Raw genomic sequence first — 23,062 nt, 5'->3', positions numbered from 1 at the left:
TATGAGGGGAACTTCTCTCTTGCTTCACTGATCACACAACAAATGAAAACAGCAAAGGCCTGTGCAAAGGCAATACTGCTATTAGCCTACACTCCTGAAACGTGCCATTATTTTAACTGATTATTAAGCAGCATATATATTATTCAGAGTGACCTTTAAATAGCTGAAAATTAAATTATAATTTACTGGGGAGATATCTAAACCCATGTAGCTATTATTAACAAAAAAAAAAAAAAAAGACCATGATCTCATACAATGTCCTGAAAATATATTTTTATTATTACCAAATGAAGTGAAGAGAGAAGAAGCATTGAATTTTGACAGTGAGAAGGTTCTCATGGATTGAAATAATATTTTTTAATAACCCCCCTGTTACTGCAGTGAGAAATGGCCCGTGTTTAATTTTTGACTGCAACCAGTTTTGGATATATTAGGCAGTGGTTTGGAGGCAGCAAATTTGCAGATGACACTAAGCTGGGGGGGAGTGCCGACCAGCTGGAAGGCAGGAGGGCTCTGCAGAGGGACCTGCACAGGTTGGAGAGTTGGGCTGATTCCAACAGGATGAGGCTCAACGAGGCCAAGTGCCGGGTCCTGCACTTTGGCCACAACAACCCCATGCAGCACAACAGGCTGGGGACAGAGTGGCTGGAGAGCAGCCAGGCAGAAAGGGACCTGGGAGTCTGGATTGACAGGAAGCTGAACATGAGCCAGCAGTGTGCCCAGGTGGCCAAGAAGGCCAATGGCATCCTGGCCTGGATCAGGAACAGTGTGGCCAACAGGTCCAGGGAAGTGATTCTGCCCCTGTACTCAGTGCTGGTGAGGCTACACCTCGAGTACTGTGTCCAGTTCTGGGCCCCTCAGCTCAGGAAGGATATTGAGGTGCTGGAGCAAGTCCAGAGAAGAGCAACGAGGCTGGTGAAGGGACTTGAGCACAAGTCCTATGAGGAGAGGCTGAGGGAGCTGGGGTTGTTCAGCCTGGAGAAGAGGAGGCTCAGGGGAGACCTCATCACTCTCTACAACTCCCTGAAAGGAGGTTGTAGCCAGGTGGGGGTTGGTCTCTTCTCCCAGGCAGCTATCAGTAAGACAAGAGGGCATGGTCTTAAGCTCTGCCAGGGGAGGTTTAGGTTAGATATTAGGAAGAAATTCTTTACAGAGAGGGTAATCAGGCATTGGAATGGGCTGCCCAGGGAAGTGGCAGATTCTCTGTCCCTGGAGGTTTTTAAGATGAGACTGGATGTGGCACTTAGTGCCATGGTCTAGCAACCACGGTGGTAGTGGATCAAGGGTTGGACTTGATGAATGGGCTGCCTAGGGAGGTGGTGGATTCTCCATCCCTGGAGGGTTTTAAGATAAGACTGGATGTGGCACTTAGTGCCATGGTCTAGTAACCACAGTGGTAGTGGATCAAGGGTTGGACTTGATCTCAGAGGTCCCTTCCAACCCAACTGATTCTATGATTCTATGATTCTATGATTCTATGACTCATACCACTTTTCTTGTCTAGTAATGACAGTGTGATTCCTTCCTTTAAAAAAAATGTTTCTCAAAATTAGGTATATGTGCTAAACACTTCCAGTGTTCTAAAAATCTCAATTATCTGGCCAGAAAACTTTGTTTTAAAGCAGCAGTGAGGGCTTTTTGTTGGTTTTGTGATTGTTATTGTTACTGTTATAATAATTATTACTATAATAATAATATTTTAAGATGATGATCATGATGATGATGATCATGATTATCGTTATTATTATATACCAGCAACAGACAGACCCCACAGAAATACTCAACATCTGTAACACCTGTAAAATCCCACATCTGTCTGGTGATGGCAGGAGGAAATCCAGTCTAGAAGGACAATACTCCACACCTGAGGTAACCTCTAACCACCTCCTTTGCAAGTGGTCTCCCTTCAGCTTCTCAGGGGCCTGAGGGAAGTCCGTCTGAGGTGCCTGGAGCTTCCTCCCACATCCACCCAAGGTCATACTGTTTTTGCTCTTTATCAGTGACTATATATGGCTACCAGTAGCAAATGCTGTTCATGGATGTCTTTCCTAGATAATATGAAGGCAGGCTCATGCAGTGTAAAAAGACCAACATCATTCCTGTTTAAGAGGTACTCACTCTATTTTTAGGTACGTAGCAATGTACCACCCTGGCAGCAGAATTTTGGAGTCTGCATCTCATTTTAAGGCCTGTGTTTCATAGGGTCTGCCTATCATGAATTTAAATTGCATGGGATGGTTTTCTGCTACACATCAGACTCAGTAAAAATTGAAGCTACAAACATACTGATGGGATGGATTAAAAAATCCAAATGCATTAATGAAGCTGATTGAACATAATAGTCTCTGATTGATAACCTCCTATGAATTGATTTTGGACTTTTTGGTATCATTTCAGCAGTTAAATACAACTGCACAATACTATATACTCTCAGAGATCATAGAATCACAGAATGGCCTGTTTTGGAAGGGGTCTTAAAGATCATCTAGTTCCAACACTGCTGCAGTGGACAGGGTCATTTTCCACTTGACTAGGTTGCTCAGTGCTCCTTCCAACCTGGCCTTGAACACTTCAAGGAATGGGGCATCCACAGCTTCTCTGAGCAATCTGTTCCGGTGCCTCACCACCATCACAGTAAAGAATTTTTTCCTAACATCTAATCTAAACCTATTCTCTTTCAGTTTAAAGCCATTCCCCCACATGCCCTTGCAAATAGTCTTTCTCCATCTTTCTTGTAGGCTCCCTTCAGGTATTGGATGGCACAATTAGGTTAACCTGAAGCCTTTTCTTTTCCAGACTGAACAATTCCAATTCTCTTTGCCTTTCATCATAGGAGAGGTGCTCCATCTCTCTAATCAACTTGGTGGCCCTCATATATTGAAGTTCACATGTAAAGTCAGTCTACAACATTGATAATCATAAATTAGGAAGAACACTTAAGAAAATAAAAAAATGCAGCTATCCTGGATATACATGTATTTCTTCATAAAATTAATAAAATAGTCGTCTTTTTGAACTGGAAGTCTAAGAACAACTGAATTTCAAACTTAAATTGCTTTTTTACTCGGGATGTACCTACTTTTATATTTAAAGGAGTGCATTCTTTCCACACATGAGAATTGTCTTCTGAAAGCACAGTGGAATTGATGAAACTGTTCCAGCGCCTAACCACCCTCTGGGTGAAGAACCTTTTTCTAATATCCAAGCTAAACCTCCTTTGACACAGCTTCAGGCCATTCCCTCGGGTCCTGTCACTGGTCACCAAAGAGAAAAGATCAGTGCCTGCCCCTCCTTTTCCCCTCACAAGGAAGTTGTAGCTGCAGTGAGGTCTCCCTTCAAACTCCTCCAGGCTGAACAGACCAAGTGACCTCAGCCGCTCCTTGTATGGCTTCCCCTCTAGACCCTTCACTATATTCATAGGACACCCTTGGACCCACCAAAAACTTCATATCTTTCTTATATTGTGGCACCCAAAACTGCCACAATATTCAAGGTGAGGCCCCACCAGCGCAGAGCAGAGCAGAGCAGAGCAGGACAATCCCCTCCCTTGACTTGCTGGCAATGCTTTGCCTGATGCCCCCCAGGACACGGTTGGCCCTCCTGGCTGCCAGGGCACTGCTCACTCATATTCAACTTGTCATCGACCAGGACACCCAGGTCCCCTTCTGCAAGGCTACCCTCCAGCCTCTCATCCCCCAGTCTGTACGTACATCTGGGGTTGTCCTGTCCCAGGTGAAGAATCCAGTACTTGTATAACTTCATACAGTTGGTGATTGCACAGCCCTCTAATTTTTTGAGGTCTCTTTGCAGGGCCTCTCTGCCTTTGAGGAGGACAATGGCTCCTCCCAGTTTATTGTTATCTGCAAACTCACTCAGTATACCTTCAAGTCCTGCATCCAAGCCATTTATGAAGCTGTTGAAGAGAACTGGGCTGAGGATGAAGCCCTTCAGAACCCCACTAGTGACCATGACATACAAGGTGATGTCTCAGCTCTCTGCCAGCTCCAAACTGGAGAAAGAAGGCAGCCCACAGGGCTGATAGTTAGGAACGCTGTATGCCTGTTCTCCCCTTTTAGTCAAGCTTTTCTGCAAGTACTGAGCCACCAAAAACATATGGGAAAAATTGGTCTCAGATGTCAAGACAGTCTTGGAGTTGGGGCAGCAGGAGTTAGCAGCAGTGTTATCAGAGGCAACACATGCCAGCATGGCTGTGTGATAGGACTTGAAATGCAGTGAGGACATTTGCTCACTTCTCATCAGAGGAAGGAGGCCAGCCTTTATCAGGAATCAAAGCAGTATCGTAGAAGAAACTTCTCCAAATGGGTAGCAAGGTAATGCAGTATGGCTCTGAAATTGCTGAACATCTTGATGAACTGGAGTAGGATTTACATATAGACAATGTCAAAAAAGCATATTCTTCATAAGGCTTTGCCAGTCACCACTTCAGCATTATTCATTTTGATATCATTCCACTCTGTGAAAACATGCATTGAACCAAAAGAGTTTTACGGTGTCCTACAGGGTAGAAAAAACATTACAAAAAGGAAATACTCATTATTATATATTGGTAATTTACATCCCTTATGTTGGCATTTCATGCTACAAGTGCCCTCACAGTTTAATATAGAACTGCTGTCATATACTGTTGAATTATGGAATAAATGAATAATAATAATTGAAAAGGAATTTGAAAAAGCTAAGCTTCAATTTACAATGATTTGCAATTGAACACTGAAATTTTTAAATCTCTCGGACTCTTTAACTCACATTTCCAGAAAGTTCCTGATTTTTTTTCTCCATATAAACAGACAAATATTTTTGCATCATTATCAGTAACAGCACCAGTGATTCATACTAAACTTTACTCTCAGATAGATTCAAATGCTCTGCAGATTAATGTCTATGAAATTCTTATCCTGAAGATAACAACAGGCAATGGAAACACCATCCATAAAGATTATGAAGAGGGACATATATTTAAACTCTTGATTTTTTACTGTGAGAAAGGTAATAGCAATGCCTCACATAACCTGAGACAAAAATGCAAGGGAAGCTGGAATTCATAGGAATTGGTAGTGTGCTGTCAGAAAAGGGATTTTTCCCCCCATACTATTTAATAAGTAAAGAGCAAAATCACTTTACCAGCTAATTCATCTCTCTACTTATCTGTTCAACAATGTAAAATCATCATCCATTGTTTTTATGTGATAGCAATAGAAATGGTGAAACCTCTGGTGGGTTTCATCAAGTCTTTAGCAAGTCTCCCACTTTTAGGATTAAATGTCACCTTTGTCTCTTTCTGGGAAGTGGGTGGACAATTAAGATTCATAGTAAGTAGACAGTTAAGCTTAAAACAGGGCCTTAAACTACATGGCTCAAAGTGAAGTTTTTCAGAAGGCTTGGCTGTTTTCCCTGGAGTCTTAACATCTGTTTGATCCCTACTGGAAGACTACTCACTGTGAGATCCCCTTAACTGAAATGTCCCCAGCATTTATATGCTGCTTCTGGGACTTTGTGAACTGCCTCATCCCTAGGAAGCACTGCTGTCATGGCAGTGCATAAATCAGAACTGGAACTTTGATGTAAATGGGGCTGAATCCATTAATTGCTTTAAAAGTCTTTGTGATTTGTCTTGTCCCAGAGGACATGCAGTTATAGTGATTCAACGATCATACCATGCTCTGATGTTGCCAGGGCTGGATTCATTATTGCCTGAAATTGTAAGAACAAAGCTTTACATGGACACTGGAAATTAGCCGGGAGTCAGTGCAAGGATGGGATCCATGCTATTTCCTTCTTCAGTCTTAATGAGGCTTAGAAGACCCCAGCACTTCCTTAGTATAGAGGAGTTTAGTTTTGACAGGTGGGGACACAACAGTCTGGCCAGTTCTTTGCATGTTGCCTCAGCAGCTATAGCCAGCTGCCTCTTCCTGGAGCTAGTTCCTTGGAGATGTTCACACGTTATAAATATTGGGCCTGGGTGTTGCTAGAAGTTTGTGTAAAAATAGCATGTGGCCCTTTTACTGAGCATGTGGCTGCTGCTGTGGTCAAATGGGCTCCCAAACTTCACAGGCACTGCTAGATACCCCAAATTATAGAGGTTTATATTATACTGTGAAGCTTTGTGTCCCACAGGAGAACTGTATGGTACATAAGTCTTGTACTGTTTTGGTTACGATTACGTGTGGCTTTTCTGGATTGCTGTCAGCCTGGTTTGCAAATTATCCAGATAACAGCCTATGAATGACTCTGCCTTCTTGCAAACATGAGGTAGCCTCTCTGCACATCTATTAGTTGTCAAAGCCACAATTCAGCTCTGTGCTTAGAGTCTCCAAAACCTTTAAAGATATTTCTGCTCATGGATAGATCCTTGAACTCCAGAGCTCAGGTGACATTGTTCAGAAATTGTATCAGACTTCAGAGTCCAAAGTTGTAGTGTATGTGCAAATTTTAGTCTAGCTCTGAGGACCAGAAAAACAAGTCCATTACCTTCCTAGGATGAAGTTAATTCATTATACTGTGTAGAGAGGTCACATACCCGTAAGAAAGAAATCAGATTCATTTTGTAGCCTGCACAGAAATAATTTTAAAATATACACACAGAATGGAAAAATGGGCTACATAATAACAGTAATGAAATCAATAATAGTAAGAGAAATCAGCAATTTCCTTCCATTTTTCAGACTGGGCAAGGAAGAGTTAAAACAGTTTGTACCAATTATTGACTACAAGATCTGCAAATGATTGCATAAAATTTCCAAAATATGCCTGCAAGCTTCTATTATTGATGTTGTGCCCCAGGACATGCACATATGGATTTAATTGTCTAAAGTGTTTTATTAATTAAATTGCTATGATTTACCTCTCCCATGTTAGCATTTACAGTTTATGAAACAGCTCGTAATTAGGAAATGACTCTACTGATGTTGCTTGTTTACTTTGCAAGCAATACATAATAGTGCCACATTCCTCTTTTTAAACCCACCCTCCCAGGCTACCTTTTTTCTAGCCCGATTAATAGGCAACTGCTGCTGGTGCGTTAAATTGCTTTTTGGGTATGTTTAGGGGGGAAGATAACTGCTAGGGTTACTGCTACTATTGCAGTGCACAGCAGCATCCTTTTTTCCTAGACTGAAAGCTTCATCCAGACCTTGACAAAGTTAACAGTTAACAATCTTGCACTGGTGTGTTTTGGATCTGTCCCAACAAGCAAAAATGAGGGTATTTTATCCCTAAATACAGCATCATGTTTATTGCAGAACACCCAAAATACTCTAACCAGACATATACTACTTTATTCTGATAAACAAGATTTTGAGTTTTCTTTACTGAATCTCAGAAAGATTTTCTAGAATACTTATGAATAAATGCCCTGAAGCTATGCACAATTGGATTTATTTAAATGAAAGAAAGGCTGTAAGTTTTATGCTAAGGAATATTTGCCAATGAGTAGATCGGTATTACTACATCAAAAGGTTTCTTAGCTGATCTAACTGATAATCCATCTCTGTCTGAAAGTTAGTATTTTTAAATCTATAATTTAATTCTACACTCTAAAATTTTGTACATCTTTTTGCTTATTTAGAGAATGCAGACACCATTTAAATGACCTATATGTATATGCAGGGGAAGAAAGAGTGGAGTGTTATTATAGCAAGCAGTTAGAAGTGGGTCCTTTCCAAATGAAATTATTCTATTCTATTCTATTCTATTCTATTCTATTCTATTCTATTCTATTCTGACCAGAATGTAGGAGAATGATCTCTTGAGCAAAATTTGCCACAAAATATCACTTGGTAATTTATATAAACATTCCTTCTTTGCTTCTGTTCTGCTACTTTTCACACTGGGATAAGATCTTACATAGGCATCACCTCTGGCGCTCCCACAAATTCCAAAAAGTTTTTACAATCCTTGCTAATGCCAAACAACTCAGTACTTTGCTCTCTCCAGCTTCTACTGAATTCAGTGAGATTAGGGATAGGCACAATGCAACTGATGGCATTAATTCAAACACCATAAATGCCGGCTTGTTTGTGATGCAAGCTAAAACTACCTGAATCTTTGGTTGAAAGTTGCATTTTAAAAACCCAAGTGAACAGAATTTTGCAAAGGAAAGAAAATATAAAGAATGAGAAACAGGACTTGAGATGTTCAAATGGAAACCGGTGAATTTAATCCTTCCTGTAAAACAAAAATCTTACCCTGCTTAAGACTATTTGGTTAGTCAAGCAGTGTAGCTGGATAGTGTCAAGTCTTGTATTCCCCTGCCAATGTAATGCTTAATAGGGACCTTTCACTAGATACCAGAGGACAAAGTGATCTTTCAGCTAACTACTTTAATTGGTCTTGGCAGCCTTGAACTGTTTTAGTGGTTTTGTTAAAATGTAAAGTTTTCTGAGAAATTATTGCTGCCCCTGTGGCTTATTGAACATTTGGTTATAGTAAGTTATATTTCAAAGTGGTAAATTAGAAATGGATATCTCTACACATAAAGGTTCCTCGGGGAGAGATCATTAAATGGGATTTACTGACACTGTTGTATCAGCTTTGATTCTGTTTGATGAATGAGCGAGGTCATGTCCATCTTCAGTTTGGTTGATATTGGTTGATAAGTTAGTTTCTTCCTCCTTCTTTGCTCTCTGGAATGGAAAATTTCTGTGATGAAACAGTGCCCTAGAAGAGAGCTAAAATCAGATAAAAAGGGAGATTTCAGGCAGAGCCTTATTTAATGCTTTTGAACAGGTCTCTCGCATTCAAAAATGTTCATTTGAAGCAGTTCTGCTCAATCCTTTGAAATCTGCTAGGCAGGCAGCACCTTTGAAAAACGGCTTCTTGTTGCAGGTGCAAAAAACCTGAGAATCCTGACCAAAATACCACTATTCTCTCAGAGTCAGAATCTGATGCCACACAAATATTCCTTATTCCAGGACAAGCTTTTCAAACATTAATAAATTAGGCTGATGCTGGTTTATTACTGTAAGTAAACTAGTACTCTTACTAGTATATTCACAGTTATGGAAATAAAGAGTAATTTAATAGGAGTCAGGAGAGTTCCTCCTGCATAAAACCAGTGTGGGAAAAAAACCCGCCTCTACTCTTTTTCTACCATTTCCAAAGTTGCAGTTGACTAAGAATATTGCAATACCTTAGACTTTTCTGTCCTTAGGAAATGTAACATGGTGACTACTATCCTTCTAGTACACTTGGAGGAGTACCCAAACCACACAAATTAACTGTTATGTGTTCAGAGCCTTCTTCCTCTTTGATGGATGGAAAGCAACAGGAAGGTAATTTGGAGGAGAAGCCTGATCAGGGTCTAGGTCATTGCAGTTGAGCCCAGGAGGGCTACCCTGTGTACTGAGCTGGGTACAGGTTGTACTCTGTGTCAGCTTTTAACTTAATTCTAGGTGAAAGTCAGCTGTGCACCTCTACTTGATGCTCTGATTTTCATAAGGGTAAACATACGAATGAAGGCCAAAGAGTTCCATTGTGTCTCACAGAGGTCCTTACACATAGCCACTGCTGCCTTTTGGAGCAATCTTTCTCTTCCCATCAGCTGCCACAGAAGCCTAGAAAGATATATGGGAAAGCTCAGCTTTCTACTGTTGGAGTGGTAAAATTCACTTTCCCCACAGCTGAGAAGCTTTGAGTGGACACTGCCTAAACCATGTCACAGGGCTGTACTCTTTCTGAATGCTAATGCACAAAGTCACCTCCTTTGCCATCACGTACATGCTTCAGGCATCCCACACCTTTACAAGGTGATTTCATTAGGATTCTAATTAAAAGCCTGTTAAGAAGTATCTCTGTTGCTCTTTTCCTTGTAAATATTGTACCTTTGGTTTGCTACTGGAATTTTGAAACTGATATCTGTGCAATTATAGTACCAATTATACTGTTTTTCAGCTTCATTTTGTTATTCACTTCCCGATAAACACCCTTACTACAGCTAATAAATTTTTTAAAAAAGAACTAATCAGAAAAAAAGAAATGCATGAAATTCTAAAGATATGATCTAACCTTTATAAGGCTCAGAAAACCACTTAGCACCAGCATTTCTTATAATGTGCAGCTCCATGAGGGCAACAGCAGTATACCTGCTATAGCAACGTTTTTGCCTCTTTATAATATTAATTGATTGAATTTAAAATGGCAACATCAGCGTCAGCAGGACATCTTCAAATCCCTGCCACAATTTTCAGAATGTGTACAGGGCATTTCTGGTTGGAGCAGCACGTGGAGAGCCTCTGGTTGGTGCAGAGCTCTGCTTGATCTCTGTGCTTGGCTGACGTACGTGCTAAAGTGTTTTCCTCTCATGGAACAACTCACCTTTGCTACAATGGACAATGTAACAAGCAACCAGCACTGATTATGGGTAATGCTGCTGTGCACTCCTGTGCCCTATTGCAGCTGTTGCCTTCTAAACTAAAAGTGACAGAGGAAAATTGATATAGTATGTATAAAAAGAAGACTGCTTTTAAAGGCATAAATAGATATCTTGCTACCAAACAATTTTTTTTAACAATAAAATATCATTTTTTAACTGATATTGGTTTGGTCCAAAGCCCAAGAAAAGCATGGAGAATGGTTTCTACTTCCTTCTTTAGGCCATGGATAAAGTCCTTCAAGCAAATTTTTTTTGTCTCATCCATAACTCACGTAAATGATGTGTAGAATCCCTGATTATAAAAAGTATTCCTTAAATTGTACTTTGTAAGAAAGGAGCAGGAGTTTTTCCTATGCCTTTTCACATCTGAAATATACCCGAAGCTGGGAAGTACTGCATGTCACTGTGGCCATAAGTGTAAAAATACCTCATCTGTTTATATGTGGGACCAGATGTTCAGAAATGCTCATCTTGCACAGAAAGACTAAACCAAGTAGCCAGAGACACGATATGAGCCGGATGACATCAATCGTAGCAGTCCTCTGGTGGCCTTAGGGCAGGATATGATGGTTGTGGATCCATCCAATGGCTTCTAGCGGCCAGCACCACATTAGTCCATATTGACTTTGGCCTCTTTTCAACGCCACAGATTAAGGTGATCATTTCAGATGCACAGAAACAGGAGTTGAGCCCTTTCTCTGTGAGCTTTCACTTGAAAATTTAGCCTCATATATACCTATGCCAAGTAGCTGTGAATAAATGCTGCATTAACAGTGAGACTGCTGTACATGTGGAAGCCACACTTGGCACCCATAAAAAGATAAATCTATGTCATTTTCCTCTTCCATTTTATCTCTTGCGACAGTATTAATCGGCCCCAAGTGACATATTTTATGATGGCCTTTTTTTATTAAGCGCTAAGCAAAACCTGTATTTCTCCAGAGCACTAAGGGGCCACCAGTGTGAATCTGTCATTAACATGCTAAAGAGTTCTGCTCCAAGAATAGTGTGACCTGTTCGTTTGTATGTTAATAGAGCTTGTGTCTAGAAAGATTGGAAGGCAGTCTTCCACCAGGCACTGCCTGTTCCTGAGAACAATGCTCAGGGATCTGGTGAAACAACAACAATATTAGTACCTTTCCTCTTCTATAACACCTTTCATTCAACCAACTCCAAGCACCCTGAAAATTTATTAGGCCTCACAGCTATTGTAGGACATTGCATCCCCAGCAATCTGTTGTGGGAACTGAGAGGCTGTATGTTCGGAAAGAGTGAGATTTGCCATAGACTCCAAGGGAAGTCAATGGGAGAGCTGTGGAGAGAAGCTGGAGTCCCAATTCATACTCCCCTGAAGCTAGCCTATATAAGGCAACTTTGCTCTATACAGTGCAAGGAACACAGTAGGTTTAGAAGACTAAGAATGAAATTTCTCCATAATAAAATATCCATATCAGATATTAATTTTCAGTCTGGGTTCCTGAAATCAGCTTCCCATATAAACCCATACATAAAAGTGCCCTTCTTTTCAGCGACACTGAGCATACACAGCTAAATCTCAGCTTAAATTTAGGCATCTCAGTATGAATTTAGATATCTGGCTGAAAGCATCTGGGAACCAAACTCTTGGCAATTCAGCACCACAGGTAAAGAAAACTGGATGTTTTTTGAATGTACAGTTGATCTGTTTGGTTTTGTTGTGGTTAAGCTGCAACATATCTATGTTAAAATAATAGAATTATCTCATAGGATCAGGTTATGTTGCAAAAACATACTGCTAACAGGGAGACAGACTGCTGAGAGAAGCTCATAATGCCATGCAGCTTCAGAGGCATCACCTGAGTGCAGGAGTGACAAAGGTCTGTGGAAACACTGGGAAGTTTTCCTCACATCAACCCAGGAACCCACACCCTTCTGTAAGCACAGACTTCTCCCCACTGTGTGTGGTTAGAAACGCCCCTCCTGTAGGTTATCCAGTACAGGATTTAAATGACTATATAAATACATTCCTATAGGCCATATTAAATACCTTTGAAAGAAATTCAAAAGACTCACTGCAGAGAATGGAAAAGATTGTCTCTGCTTTGTACCCCAATTTCCTTGTCATCTAGACAGAATTAAGGGGAAGGATGCAAAAGTCAATCGTTTTTCCTCACTTGGTCCAGATTTAAAAACATGCCTTCTCAGGAAAGCTGTGAATTGCACATCCCCAGCTCAGTACTTGTTCTAGGCAGCTTTTTGTGTTGCACAAACAGTGTAAATGGGTTGAATTAAATTTAGTAGGGCAGGTCAGCAAAATTCAATTTGTAGTTTTGCTCTGTCCCCAGGTTTGCAGGTTTTGCAACTTTTCAATTCCCCTTGTTGGTCACTCACGTGGACTGATAAATAGAGCAAAGCAGGTGCATGTGTATAGTAGAAAAAGTTACATCTTTAATCAGAAGGAGAGTATGTGGCTCAACTCTGTACCTGTGTTCATTTGTGCATTTGCTGTTGTGCTCACGGTGGATGTACAGTAGACCATGATGAGTACTGAATCTGAGGGACAAGGAGAAACAACAAATCATACATATAATTACTTTGCCAGAGGAATAAGTGAGTTTCATCTGGCCAATTACAAGGACATGTATTTAAATGAAGAATTTAGGGGAAAAAAGTAATTGCTTTGCAGAAATAATGGCAGGGACCTGGGAAGAGATGCATAAAAAGAATAAAAATTATTCATTAGGCAGGAATCAGAAGAGACCTCAAACACACCAAGGATTTTCTTGCTGCATTCAGATGAAGCCAGAAGTTGGTATTATATAATTACAAGGTTTTTTTTTTTTTCTTTAATTCAGGTGGAAAGTAAGTGTCTAAAACTCCTGCATATTCTGCACTTCTGGCTCTCATCCAAGTCATGGTTTAGCCATGCTGTGTAGAAATTCTTCCTGTTTTTCTTCAAGAATTTCCTACTTTATGCTAAGGATTAATGTTGTCTGTCACTCAACGATATATCAAATTATTTAATTTATCCAGCAAGGTAAATGTCAGACAATAACTAGAAATATCACTTGATAAACTAACAGTAGAGTCTAATAACAAGGAGTTTTATCAAACAAAACAAAACAAAAAACCCTGAGTAATTTCCACTTTATTCCCTTTATGGTTCAAGGAATGGGTTGAAGTTTACTTGAATTGAAGGAGGTAAAATCAAACAAATCATACTCTGCCTGTGTGGATTTAAATCTATGATGTCTAACAATAGAGGGAAAGTTTTGAAAACCCAAGAGATGTGAAAGAGAAAAGAAGCATAAAAATACAAAAAAAAATAAAAATCAAACAGTATGGAGGAGACCAATAAAGGAAAACTGGGAGATAACACAATATTTTGGAGAGGGCTTTCTGTACATGAATGTTTTTGGGGGGCATCTTTTCTTCCATACATGTTCATGCGATACAGAGTTCACTCAGGCTAAGGACCGCAGCTAATTTACTCACAGTTGCACCCCAACTGCAAATAATTGAACCCAGAATATTTTTAAAGTTTATTTAGCTAATTACAATATTCAGAGTTCCTCGTCAGCCATGCAAGGCTATGTCACTTTAGGCCATTTGACATATCTCAGCCTAGTGTTTAAACTAGACATAAAATTTACTTAACTGAGTCATATCAAAATCAGCAATATACTTCTAATTGCAACAACCCAATTTAGAAGTGACAAATCAGCTAAGGAAAAGTTAGTATCAGCTCACAAAAGCACTCATGACCTTCTTCCAAAGGGCAATGACAGAGCATTTTGGTAAAAGAATTAATGTGAGTCAGATTAGGGTTACAAGTGTCTCTGGGAATTACCTGTCATGTAGAAGTGAAAGAGATGATGTCTATCTTACTGAAGTCCAGAGATGTAAATTTTACTGCAGGTTGTATGAAACTGTCTCCCTAGGTAATTTTTCCCCTGAAAAACAAATATATTTTTACATTATTTAAAAAGTGTGTAATTAAGTAGCCAGGTTCCCATCTTGTTTAAATGGGGAAAAACCTCCAAAACTCCCCTATGTGTCATGCACTCCAGTCTCAGAGCATGACTTAGGAGCATAGTAAGGGGGGGGAGGAAGAAACAGAGAATGTTTAACATTCAGAATTTGTCCACAGCTGATAATTTATTGGAACTCATCTGTAACAAGGCCTGGCACTGATTTATAAGTTGATTTGAAAAATAAATAAAAGTGATAGAAACCTGCATTTGGTTTTAATGATAGACTGTTGCAGCATGAAAAGTAAGGATATGAAACATTGCAAGGAAATTAGATATTATGCCCTGAAGACAACTGCAGCTACCAGCCCATTAATTGTTAGATATTTATTATTAAAAATTTCTTTTCATGAGTGACTGCAGAATATTTGCACTCTTAAAGTTGTTGAGTTCTGACATGAATGAAGCATATGAAGCTCATTTTTTCTTCCCTGTGTGTGTGTGTGTGTGTCTGTGTGTGTGTGTTTGTGTTTGTGGAGCTGACAAGGTAGTTGACCCAAGAAAGTGATGAATCCTTCCTGCACAAACCAAACACACAAGTGCTGCCTCTGAATTGATACTGAATAGGATAATGAATGTTTGGTATTTTGCTACTGTTCTGAATTTCAATAACAAGCGTCTTGACAGTGCTTGAAAACAAGTCTCTCTGGAAGAACAGAGGGTCCAACACTCTTTCCAGTGAGATGAACAACATTCCCAAAGAGCTCTGACAGTATGTATGGATAGCATATCATTTCCTGTGTGTTCCCAGAGCTGAACTGATTATACACCAAGTGCTGCAGAAAGGAGGAGACAGGTAAAAAACAGCAGTGTGTGTTTGACAAATCAGAAAGAAAGTAAGTATAATTTTTAAAAGTGCTCTAAAGCTCTTGGCAAACCGAGGCATTATATCATGCCTTAAAACTACAGAGGAAATTCAATCAAATGAATTATGAAACAACACAAGTTCACAGAAAGGCAAGACAGTCTAACATACCCACCTACTTCTCCACCCTCAACTTAAAAAAATAGGCAGCATTGGTGGCCTTTTGACTAAGCAGTATCTAAGGGAAAGAACATGCACAGGACTGATGCCCATAAAGCATGGCACAGGGAGGTGTGAGTGTGTGTGGGGGTGCATGTGTGTTGATTGCCACATGTAATGGCTCAATAACTGTGGGTGATGACCTGCCTGTAGAAATACAGACATTAACATACTCTTTCTTTCAAAAGCACTTTGAGTACAATTAAGGAAAATGGGAAAGGGACAGGGAGAGAGAAACATAATGTTTTATTATTACATGGTTGCTCTATTGTGTTAGTATCTAGACTCACAAAACATTGCACAAGTTCACAAAGAGAAAAGGTCCCCATCTCAATTGACCTATGATTTACCTGTTTCAGAATTGTCTATGAATTATTAGTAGCAGTTATATTAATTAAATATGTTAATAATGCGGCCACAGAAACTTAATGGAGGAAGATCAGATTTAAAATCCTTGTTCCTTGGATTGTCTGAGGCAAATCATGATGAGCTTGTACAGTGTTTGGATCATAAGAGGCAATTCTTGACTCTGTTACAAGCAAAGCAATATATGTGTCCTTGTTCCTCTTTTCCCTTCCAAGTTGTATAAGCAGTTTATCCCCATTTCTCTATCCTCAATTCACTCAGAAGACTGGATCTCTAAGGTCACATGCACAATACAAACAAGATTTTCAAAGGCAGGGATGTATTCAGCTCATGGTAAAAGATATCTGATACTTCATCCTTGGGATGTGAACATTTCTTTCTCCATAATGAAATATAACTTACTTTTCTTTCCTCACAGATACTTCTGAGTTGTTTCTAATGAAGATAAACTCTGGGAGGCCAATACCTCCTTTTCAGAACATGGATTTAAAAACGGAGGAATATTTTATGCAGTACAAAAAAGATAGGCAGCTACTAAATAAGATGCACAGTTATAGGCAAATATATTAGTGGTAGGGTTAGCTCTTGAAATGAGAATTTATAACATGCCTTAACCTAATCCCTCATTAAGATAATTTATTTCCACCCTCAAGGTCTCACATCCCAGCTAGCACTAGGCAAATAATTAGTAACAAACAATTCATTTGATCAATTTCAACTCCTCTTTTTTAATGAATTGTCAACCAATGCAGTAAAATTTTCTCAAACATATTTATAATTCAATGTTATTTTCAAATTTTTGTGGTGCATTTGTAGTCTGTTTTTTATCCAGGAAGAGTTGGGTGCTTGATGGTTGAGTGGATGCAGAAGGTGCATGATATAATTGTGTTCTCTGTCTGCAAAGTGGGATGAAGGGGTCGATTTTACTTGGTGAATACTCAGGTTTTCAAGATTTTAATATTATTTCCCCTAAATAAAGTTGAGTACGTGAACATTTTAATCCATAACTCATAGATGACGAGGGGATCACATTGCCCAAGAGACTCACAGCTCCCTCTGTAGTAAGGTAGGAAAGGGACCTACTTCTGTCTTGCTGCTGTGAGAGAACATCCTGGCAGCAGGATGGTTGCAAGGCTGTGTGCTAATTAAGGTAGCCTTAGGAAGTTACTGCATCAGAAGCATTTCTTGATGAATCTCCAGCAAGTATCCAAACACTTGCTGAAGTACTGACTAAGCTCCTTGCTCATCTGCCCTACTGCCTGCTGTGGAGAAACCTGTGGGAGTCAAGTTAGTAAACGTGGCATCCAGAGGACTGAAAGGTTGTGAAATGAATTGGGGTCTCTGACACAGCCCTATCTGGGCCACCACAACAGCCCTGGAAGGTATTTTCAAACTACATTTTTTCATTTTATATCAGCCAGAATGAGAGCAGTTATCAAGCTAATGAAATTCTTACATCTCTGTCAGCTGATGGGAATATAGTCATGCAATACTGTTTCCTAAAACAGCCACATAAAGCCACCGACTATAAATGCAACTTATAAAACAGAGGAAGAGACATACAGAGGTTATGGTATGAAGGCAACAGGCTGAGATCCAGCAGGTCTACGTTAGAGTCACCCTGCCCAGCATCTCTGTGTCAGCCATCCTCTCTCTGAAATGGAAATGTTTTGTCATTTTTCACATGTGGTTGATTGGGAATCAGCAAGGCAGAGCTGGTTATGTGTTACCCCAAAACAAACAGTGATAGTGGTTCAAATAGTCTCCCTAAACCAAGTACTGTAACTCCAGAAGATTCAAGTAAAGTTACACTTATGGGAACACACAGAATATAACTAAAGCGCCCAGCCTCACCTCAGCCTTGCAGAAACATAAAGCTGCAGCTATTCAATGACAGATAAGCATTTTAGCTCTTCAAATTAAGCACTTTTAAACTATTCTATACATTTTTCCTTCAGTGTTTTATCCTTTGCATGCCTGGATGCAAGGCAGAGAAAAGGTGTGGGGTCTTTGGGACGGGGGGTGTTGGTAGGTGGGTAAAGTGACAAACTGTACAGTTCTGATTGGGGTAGTTACATCCCCACAACATTTATGTTTTGTACATTACAATATCAAAATATGAACTTAATTTTAATTTCTCAAGACTTTCCTTAAGATAAACTATTAAAAATCTGTTACATTAATGCCAATTAAGAAACTCTACTAAAGTACTAGCACTCAATATTCCTAATGAAGACACCACTAAAAATAAACAAATCTCAACACACATACAGATCCCTACTCCAAAAAGTCTAGAGAAAATCAAAGAAAAACAAGGAAGCATTTTGACAGTTTCCCCCCATTCACTTGTGGGTTTAGAGGAGTTCTAGAGTAGCAAGATCTCAATAGGATAGGTAAACCAGAAACCAATATTTCTCCACATGAAGAATGTACTCTTGACCTCCTGCTAAACTGGCATCGCAGTCTGACTATGGAGGAGTAACAGAAGTGTAAGGAACAGACTCCCAGGTTCCAGCTACAATGCTAGTGAAATATAAAGAATAAAATGCAACAGAATAATTTGTCCTGATTCTATTCATCCTGTAAAATTGGTAAGATACAATGCACCATTTATTGAAAACCTACATAGAAGACCTAATTCTTTTATTTCACTTCTCTCCTAGCTACAAAAATGCCCAAGTAAATTCTGTTGCACAATGTGTGGGACAGTGTTCCTCCATGTTTTCATCCTCATATTTTAACCTACTCTATGAATTAGTATCACTACAGCCTTCTCAAGGAAAAGAGAAGAAAGGTATACCAGGAGCCAAAATGAGCGATCTAGTAACTAGATCACTGGGTAAAGGTCTCCTATTCCAGCACTTCCAGTTGTCATGGTGAAAGTGATACTAAATGATTTTAAAAAATCTTGCTCAGTATAAAACTAGTAACTAGGATGCCAGGTTTTAATCTGTATTCTCCAGTTATGAAGAAATGAAAAGGGTGAGGGTAGAGGAGCAAATACGGCGATAAAGCCATAAGCAATCCAGTGTGGGTTGCTCCTCTAACTAAAAGGAGCAGCATTCTCCCAAAGGCTCACATCCCCAGGTAGCTACCTCAGCTCTTTTTCTGTTGCTGCCTTACAACATCCATGGGCAGAAGAATTAAGCTTTTTGTGAGAAATAACAGAGGTAATGGATGTACTGCCAGGCCTCCCTGCTGTGGCAATTTGGAGAGGATGATGCATTACGCACCATCTTATTTGCTGTTGTGATGAGCTTCAGACATGTACCATTATTTATTACATGATACTGAGAAAATAATGCATGTTACCAACTCTATTGAAGAGAGATTACAATAATAGAAATGAACATGGAGAAGAAGAGATGGTAGACAAGTTCTTACTGTGAAAATAAATAAATGAAACAGAAAAGATAAAAGCTTAACATTGAAAATTACTTACGAAGAATCCCCTGCACCATGGAATTTTAATTAGGAAAAATAAAATAAATAAAAAAAATCGACCTAAACTCCCCAAACTGTGCAAAAAACCAAGTATCCACACTTTCAAAAACCCCCACATTTTAACACTTCAAGTTACTAGCAGAAAGAGAACAGTTAAACTGATCCAACAACCACAGCTCCAGAAGAAGAAATCTAGCAGATTGAAGAGACTGCACACTAAATCATGTACAGCTCCCTTCAGCCACCTGCATACCTACCAAACATGGCTCATTCATTTTCAGTTTGGCACAGCTATTCTCAAAGGACCCGAAATAAAGATGACTGAAAGGAGCCATCCTTCCAACCATGAAGGCTCACCATACCTAAAAAGATGTCTTTTCCCATCAACCAACGTGTACATTAAGATTAATCTGTCTTCACAGTGGATCTCCACAGAAGAGAAGCTTTGCACAGAGAGGGGCAGTGTAGTGCTTTTCTGTGGTGATTGAATTTGGTATTTTCAGAATAGTAGTTAAGGCTCAACAGTATTTTCATTGTCTTCAGTTCCTTTGAAAAATCCCTGTCCCAAGCCTTAGTCCGATTACTGAAACCCGCTTTTTATCTGTTGCATCCAACATTAGGTAATGAAAAGAACTAAGGTTATTGCTCTCCAACACATCTTGGTTTTCATTTCTTTCCTTATCCTACCACAGTGCACAGTGCAGAAATAAAATCTGGTGAATCATACCACATTGTACCTTTCTGATACACAGCTACACCTATTCTCCATACAAATTTAGCTCTCAGTAGGAAGAAAGCTAGTTCTCTTAACATTTCTATTTAGAAGTCAAACCATGTATCATTTGTACATAATCTATGCTTCAGCTTCTTGGAAAAAAATTCTGTGAAAGAATAGATGATATTCAAGCTGTGTTGTACCAAGTCTAAGATGGTCTATTCAAATAGCCTTTACCTATGTGCCTAGGGATCCAAAAGCTTTAGGCGATAACCGGTCTCATCCCCGGCAAGCATGCAAGTAAGCATGACTGCTTAATCTCAGGCTGCTTTAATCCCAGGAAAGATGAAGTCTGAAAACCAAGCTTGCAGAGACAGGCATGACTTATTTATTAAGGATAAGAAGTCCAGGGAAATCAGGTGTGACTCACAGTAAGGATGAACTACTTTTAAATCAGTTCTTATCTACATAGTTACACAGAATTTGTTTTCTTTTATATAAATTTCCTAACAGCAAGAATACAGTCTTCATTTGAAGAGGCCAAACACTCATACTCAGATTTTGTATATGAGCTGCACTACACAGGATAGTGTAAACTAGATATACAATACTATCAGCTGTTAAGTTGAACTGCTTATTAAGAGCAATTTTTAGTGTATATTTCACTAAAATGATTTTCCAGTACCAAAATTTGGATAGTACATAAAATAAATAATCCTAACTTTAGGCTACATCAACAAACGATTAAAGACATGTTAAAGCCTAAGGAGCTTAAATTCTGCTTGTCACTGCCTGAAGCCTGTATGAACTCTTTATGCATTAAAGCCTTCCAGGGGCCTCAAATCCTCTTTGAGGACATAGAATCATAGAATAGTTTGGTTTAGAAGGGGCCTTTAAAGGTCACCTACTCCAACATCCCCTGCAATGTGCAGGAACATCTTCAATTAGATCAGATTGCTCAGACCCCAGTCAAACATGACCTTGAAAGTTTCTAGGGATGAGGTATCTACCACCTCACTGAGCAACCTGTTCCAGTGTTTTGCCACTCTCATTGTAAAAAATTTCTTCCTTATACCTAATCTAAATCTACTCTCTTTTACTTTAAAACTGCTATCCCTTTTCCTACCGCAACAGTTCCCAGTAAACAGTTTTCCCCCATGTTTCCTGTGGACCCCCTTAAGGTACTGACAGGCTGCAATCAGGAGCCTTCTCCTAAGAAGGCTCCCTGGAGCCTTCTCTTCTCCAGGCTGAACAATCCCAACTCACTCAGCTTTCCCTTATAGGAGAGGTGCTCCAGCCCTCTGATCATCTTTGTAGCCCTCCTCTGGACTTGCTCCCAGCAAGTCCATGTCCTTCCTGTGCTGGGAGCATCCCAAGCTGAATGCAGTACTCCATGTCCACGATTGTCCATATCCTGTGGCTGCAATGTCTATCTCAAAATGAAACATCCATCAAGTTCAAAATAAACCGCTATACCTTTACCAATTTGTAAGAATAAGCATTACTGGAGCAGGAAAGGAGTATTTAATATAGAAGCTACATTTAAAGACACAATGAGCAGAGAAGCAATACTGATCTTTAAACAGAACCATTCATCATTGGGTGTTGTGGTTTTTCTGTCCTCAGCCATAGATGTCAGAGACCCATTTCCCCCTCAGTTCTCTTCTGAAAGGGTACTTTTAAACCATAGGTCATTTTTAAAGTCAAGTGGGGCACTTCCAGTACTTAGTACTATCACTGTTCTTCTCATGAGGGACATTAAACTGGACCCTGACATTCAAAGTAAGGCTCAGATGGGTTTGAATAATTCACCTACCTACAAATTTGAGCACCTATACTTTCTATAAACAGTCTATAAGGTAACCCACTAACTAAGCATAGCGTGTGGTGCCCTTAATTTTCTATGCAGAGGGCTCTTTACCTAGAATGCATAGTCCTGCAAAAGACTGTGATAGGTCTCATGTAATGAAGCTACCACAAGGGCTTGGAGTTTTTGAAGTCACAGAGAAGCACACAAGGAGGAAGAGCCTCTGTAGTGTGCAGTAAGCAACACCATATTATGTGTGAAACGGGGCCATGGAGTTTTCACAATGCTTCATCACCGGGATACCACTGCTGCGTCATTCCTGCTCCCCTGCTGTGGACAAGGACTTTTCAGAGGTTTGATTATATCCATATTTATGTTAGCACTGAGTACCAGTAGTTACTGTAGTGCTATGGAAACCTAAAAGAGTTCAGGAACTGAGAATGAAGTAAAAATGAAAAAACAGGAACTGTAGCCTGTCAGGAAAGGTTTATTCTTCTACAAATGGTACCAGTAAATGGAACCTATAAATGTTCCTAAATTCCCAAAGATGATTCTAGTGGCCTACTGATCCACTCACCAATTATTTCATAGGCTATAACCAAACCTATAACCTTTCTCATGTATTAGCACTGTGTTTGTCCTTCACAGGGAGAACACTCTCTTCCAACTAGATCAAAAATACACCTTCCATTTTCTTATGAATACTAGAGACTTTTGGGATGTCTATGTTCCCTCAAGATGTAGATTGCAAAGGACTTAAACACAGATGCTCTTCTTAAAACATGTGCATGGCTTGGCTTCGTAAATCCAGGTTACTGCTAGTGCTACCTAGAAAATTCAGTAACAAGCTGAGGACAGAGAGACTTGCTCTATTAACATAGAGCAAAGCTGACATACTGTCAGCATGGAATCAACCAGACTGTGCATGCCCAAAGCCTGCTGTAATGCATCCCTCTCCCATGTCTGAGTGGGTGTCACCCAGAACATGCCATCACCAAGTCTATTTCAGGACAGTTTCCAGCAGAAGCCAAACTTACAACATTCTGTATTCAAAGGTACTGCACTAACAGACGTGCAGGGCAGATCTATTTAATGAACTTCCCCTTTACTGCTGCAGTCACAGGTAAACCACAGATTACCATGAGGCAGGCTGTTATCCATGGATAACAGTGGTATTCATTTTGTGTGCGTGTGTGCACGCATGAGTTCCAGTGCTGTTGGGATTCAAATGTTCAATCTGACACAGCATCTTACTTCAGTTTTCCATTATAAAAGATTTTTGCACAGATATGCTCATATTAATGTC

The sequence above is a fragment of the Manacus vitellinus genome, unplaced genomic scaffold (genome assembly GCF_001715985.3).
Source record: "Manacus vitellinus isolate BGI_N305 unplaced genomic scaffold, ASM171598v3 scaffold_39_pilon, whole genome shotgun sequence".
NCBI classification, from domain to species: domain Eukaryota; kingdom Metazoa; phylum Chordata; class Aves; order Passeriformes; family Pipridae; genus Manacus; species Manacus vitellinus.
Note: the sequence above shows the minus strand (reverse complement) of the source record.